Raw genomic sequence first — 6,000 nt, forward strand, 5'->3', positions numbered from 1 at the left:
AACTGAGATTTTACCTTATGGATAGGGGGTTCGAGTTACATTCTCCCCCATCTCTCACTCTCTTTGAACCAAGTGCAGTGTTAACCTCACTCCTATCTTTGATTGATTACAAAGTGGTCTTTCTTAGGTGGACGTTAGATTACTGTTAGGGGTGACTTGTCCACACTCCCCTGTGAAGTAGAACTGATATTCCCATGTTCAACTAAGTCCAAGGTTTCCCATGGGGAGATGAGATGGTGATGTGCATGGATATGAATTTCAGTCAACTACTAGAGGACTCCTCCGGGTCTGTTGAAGGAGGCACCTCACACACCTAGATTTCTTGTGGAATTAACAAAAGACAAAGAAATCCTATCAACACAACGAACTAGCAAGGTGAAATTTAGCTTGGGTGGCAATTCTTCCAAAATGAACTTTCGAATTATGAATCTCATGGCTTATGAATATTTGCTAGGAATGGATAGGTTAATTCCAAATAATGTCCATATCCATTGCAGAAAGGGCCAAATCACATTTCAAAAACTCAGAGGGAGAGCAAGTAACCACTCAAGGAGAAGCAAGGAACCCTAAGGTTCAGCTGGCTCAAGCTTCTCGAATAATAAAAGGGTTAAAGAAAGGATTACCCATCTATCTAACTAAACTCAACAGGGCCGAGTAGGATAATGAAGCCAAGGATCAACCATCTTGGCTAAAAGAATATACAGATGTTTTTCTAAAAGACCTAACAAAGCTCCCACTAGCAAGGGAAGTAGATCATGAAATTCAACTCATTCCATGCATTGCCCCCATCACCAAACGGCCATACTGAATGCCGATTCTTGAAGCCATTGAACTAAAAGAATAACTCAAGTAGCTATTAGACCAGGGATACATCCGGCCAAGTAATTCACCATGGGGAGACCTAATTTTATTTTAGAAAAAGAAAGACAGAACAATCTACCTTTATATTGATTATCTTGGATTAAACCAAGTGACAGTGAAAAACAAATATCCAATTCCCAGGATAGATGAGTTGCTTTGACCGGCTCTAGGGAGCAAATGACTTTTCAAAGATCGATCTCAAATCAGGATATTATCAAATAAGAATTAGGAAGGAAGATATCCCTAAAACTACTTTTAACATAGGATACGATCATTATATGTTTATTGTGATGTCGTTTGGGTTAACGAATGCCCCTGCCACCTTCAATAGGTTGATGCAAGACATTTTTTGACCCTACCTTGACGACTTTGTCCTCATCTTTAATGATATATTAACATATTCCAAGAATGAAGAAGACCATGGACCATATCTATGAATAGTTCTTGAAACTATGAGAGCCCACAAATTGTATGCTAAAAATAAGAAATGTGCCTTCTTCAAGAAGCTGATTGAATATCTAGGATTCATAGCGTCGACAGATGGCATTTTAGTGGATCCTGCCAAGATCCAAGATGTATAAGATTGGCCACCCCCAACAACAGTCAAGAAAGTGCGAAGCTTTTTAGGGCTAATGGGTTGGTATAGAGTCTTCATTAAAGACTATGCCTCAATCGTCACGCCTCTCATCGACCTTCTCAAAAAACAGGTCTCCATTACATGGATGTCTGCCAAACAATCTAGCTTTGAGAAGCTTAGGCAGAGTTTGGTAACCACCCCTATCTTAAGGCTACCCGACCTTAGCAAAGATTCTGAAGTCATAACTGATGCAGTCTCTCTTGCTTTGGGTTGTGTGCTTATGCAAGGAGGACATCCAATAGCCTATGCTTCAAGAAAACTAAAGATCCACGAAAGAAACTATGCCACACATGATCTAGAATTACTTGTTGTAATTCGGGCCTTTAAATTATGGAGACATTACTTGGTAATAAGTTTTCTCTAATCACATTGATCATAAAAGCCTAAAGTGGATTTTTACTTAACCAAATCTCAATATGAGACAATGCTGATGGATTGAGACCTTGTAGGAATTTGGCTTTGAAATCAAGTATAGACCAGGCAAGGAGAATGTGATTGTAGATGCCCTAAGACGTAAATCTTTCCTTAATGCTCTAATCCTAGAAGAACCCTCTAGGGATAGAACTCTTGCTGCAATGATTTCCATGCCCAATAACCCTCTTATAGAAATGGCTAAAGAAGAGGCAGTGAATGATCCAAGCTATCAAAGATTGCTAAGAGAAATTTTCGTCAAGGATTCAAATTAAAAACTCAAGACTAAGTATCAGGATTTTTCCATAAACGAGGAGCTTGCCTGTTATAGGACAACCAAGACTATGTATTCCTGCAGGTCAGGAACTCAAGGGGAAAATACTTTGGGAAGCTCATGATTCTCCCTTTTTGGGTCATCCTAGTTATGCTAAGACTCTTAATACAGTTAGAAGAAGCTTCTAACTGTATTAAGACTCAATGGGAAAGACTCAAGGGTGATGTACTCAAGTATTAATGGGAAAGACTCAAGGGTGATGTACTCAAGTATGTCACCAAATGCCTAAACTGCCAACGAATTAAGGTCGAGCGTGTCAAGATGCTAGGAAAGCTCTAGCCACTTGACATCCCTAAAATGAAATGGGAGTATATCAGCATGGATTTCATAGTTGGATTACCCCCGGTATAAGGAGGATATAACTCCATAATGGTAATCATTGATATACTAACAAAATTTACCCACCTTATTCCTATAAAACCCAATTATAAGGCTTCCAATATCACTAGGCTTTTCATTAAGGAAATTTTTAAGTTACATGGATTACCCCAAAGAATAATCAGCGACCACGATTCTCTCTTCACCTCAAACTTTTGAAAGAGTTTGTTTGAATCTCTAGGAACCCATCTCTCCTTCAATACTTCTTACCATCCCTAAACCGATGGTCAAAAAAAGTGGGTCAACCAAGTTATTGAGGACATACTGAGGGCTTATTGTAATAGGGAACCCAAATGGTGAATCCAATACCTACCCTTAGTTGAATTTTCCTACAATGCATCATACCATCAAAGTATTCAAATGACTCCTTTTCAGGCACTATATGGGCAAGATTATATTACACCATTAAATTTTTCCAATCCTATCGTATGGGTAGAAGCATTTGGGCAAATGTTGGAAGAAATGGACCAGCAAGTGAAAGCTATAAGGCAAGACATTCAAGCCGCCAAGGATCGACAGAAGGCATATGCCGATCAATGAAGGCAAGAACACATTTTCAAAGAAGGTGACATGGTTTTCCTATGAGTTCCATCCAAAGAAAAGTTCCTTATCTTCGAGGGAATTCAAGAAGCTAAGTCCCAGGTATTGTGGGCCATATAAGGTGCTAAAGTGTCTAGGACCAAATGCCTACAAGCTGCAACTCCCTAATAACTTAAAAGTACATAATGTGTTTCATGCCAGTCTATTGAAAGCATATATTCCTAACCTAGACCATGTACTTAATGACCAACAAATCGTAATGCCTAGTCAAGGACCTTCAACCAGAAAAGATACTTGACATGCAGGAGAAAAATCTAATAAGAAAAACCCTTAGAGAGTATCTCGTCTAGTGGAAATAATACACTGAAGAGAATACCACTTGGATTGACTAGACATCACTATGTAACCAATATCCCCAATTTCATTTGAGATGAGGACATCTCTATTCCTCTAAGGGGGAGAGGATGTGATATCTTGATTTTAATTTTGAATATTTGCAACTTATTTCAAAATGGACTTGAAGAACTTTAAATCATTAAATAGGGAAGATCTCAAGAAAAATGGTCCAAGGTTTGTAAACAACATTTTCCTCGATTGATAAGGATTGTAGCCATCCATCACGGAAGTTATTGCGTAAACGTGAGTCGTGGGTAGAATCTAACCAAATCCATTTAAAACTTGGAAAGTAAGATAAATTATAAATCTTTAAGCTTTAAAAGCTTAAATGATTATGAAATAAAGAAGAAGGAGGAGAAGGCGTGTCGAACAGGCCCCCCCTTTTTATTGAAAAAACACAGTGCCATGAACCCCTAATTTTGGCGTTCTTAATTTTGGATGAAAAAGCATGAATTCTCCTTCAGTAATCCAGTAGTTAACTCCAGAAATCTCCCCCTCTTCTCAGTTTGACGAGAGGCTTGGATTGAAACAAGATCATTCGAGAGCTAGGCGAATACATCATGGCATCTCTGACAACCTCTCTGGGCCTCAAAGATCAATTCGCCAGCATCAGATTGCATCTTGAAAACTTTTAGATTGCTAATTTACTAAGATACCCTCCATTAAGAGCTCTTTTTCTTGGCCACAACCCTTCTTCTTTGATTTAGCTATAAATATGAGGCATGGGGAGCCGTTGAGGGCGCAATCCGTGCAAGAGAAGAGAGGCCCTTCTGAGGAGTATAGAGCAAGAGAAAGTGGGGCAAGAGAAGAGCATGGATGGGAGCCTGCATTCACGAAGACAAGAAGGATATTCCATGAACTCTTCGAATCAAATTCTCCATCCCTTCTATCCTAATTCTTTGTGGAATCAAGACTCTTTTCGATTTTTCTAAATTCTTGGTGATCGCCTTTCCCCATTAATCAAAATTTTTTCAATCTAATTACCCCCAAGCTGCTTCGCCAAAAATCCCCTTGTCAGTCTTGCGATTAAAGACCATGTCCCCGAAGAAGAAAGTTACAAAGGTTGCGGAGGCAAGAGCTACCAAAATGCTGTAGATACAATCACTACGGAATGACGAGTATTGGGGTTATAAAAGAAGCTGTGAATACCATCAACCAAGCACCTATCATGGATCCCTAGGTACTATATTTTATAATTAAGGTAGCTAGCAGGCTATCATTCTATGAACAAGCAACAAAAGATGCATTTGTAAAATAATATTTTATTCAATTTCTCACGTATAATCTTTTTAAAATAATTCTTAACTGCAAATTCCAAGGGGTAACTTGGGTATGTATAAGATGAACCTAAGTAAGTATAAGGAAGGTACTTTGTCCCTAAAGATTTAATATTTCTTATTTGTGTTGATCAAACAAAACCTCTAATAGGTAATCACTGATGCTAATTCTCTGTATATAAGAGACCTGGAGATGAAATTGCCAAAGAATACTATTTGTAATTACATTAACCAAGATTTTCTTTTATTGCAGGCAAGGATCCACGAAACTCCAAAGGGGTTATTCGCAAGAATAAAATTGTTGTTTAAGATTCAGTCCAACTAGATCTCGAGGCAAGGAAAATTGGGAAAGACTATTGGAAGGTATTGCCACTTACACTAATTTTGGCTTGATGTTATTATTTTTGAAAAGAAAATATTTTTCTTGAAAATAAATTTGTTAAAAGTAATGCATTCAAAAAAGATGTTTAGAATTGTAAGTTAGGTACTGATCTTTCCTAAAATCATCAGGCTAAAAGATGCGTGATTGAGTATACAGATAGTTGACTGATGCAGTATTCTGATGAGCATAGAATGCGACCGAGGTAGTGTTTTTCATGGTGCTAGAACTCCCCAAGGCCATCATGAATAAAACCTACTCCAACAGGTTTTTCCTTTTGTTTTGCATTAGTGAGTATAGACCAATCATGGCGTGTCCCAGGGAACTCTACTCGGCAGGAGGAGGAGGTGAGGATACCAGGGGGCTCTGGTCATAAACTTTTTAGGCTCTTACGAACTGCCAACTACCCTTCAATTTATAGACTGTGTCCTAGAAGTTTCAATATTAGTTGTGGAATGGAACTTGGAGAGAATAGTACCTTTGAACAAGAAACATTGTAAAAAGTCATTTTTCTGAAAGGAACTATTAAGAAGAAATTGCTTTAATATATTTTTTAAATCGTGAATTAAAGGTGTAAAACCAACTTGTATCAAGAGATAATTCAAAGAACCGTCTTTATATGTTGAACCTAAAGTGGTAGGTAATTAGGAAATTAAAAACACTCTCTTAAGGGAAGCGGGAGGATGGACCCCGATGAATCCAAACCTATGGTTGGGTGGTCTCGGTAAGCTGAGAGGTTTCCTAAGAAGGAATAAAAATCACATTTTTGATGGACCATTAGAGATCA

At 38.2% G+C, this 6,000-nt stretch overlaps 1 pseudogene; it reads left to right on the forward strand.

Moving 5' to 3' along the window:
* Positions 1 to 5,143, forward strand: part of LOC148016614 (FACT complex subunit SPT16-like) — a 142,659-nt pseudogene extending 137,516 nt beyond the window's left edge.
* The last annotated feature ends 857 nt before the right edge of the window (positions 5,144 to 6,000 follow it).

This window comes from Lygodium microphyllum, chromosome 23 (assembly GCF_053477565.2).
Source record: "Lygodium microphyllum isolate KBCC chromosome 23, Lygodium_microphyllum_v1.1.10, whole genome shotgun sequence".
In the NCBI taxonomy this organism is placed as follows: Eukaryota; Viridiplantae; Streptophyta; class Polypodiopsida; order Schizaeales; family Lygodiaceae; genus Lygodium; species Lygodium microphyllum.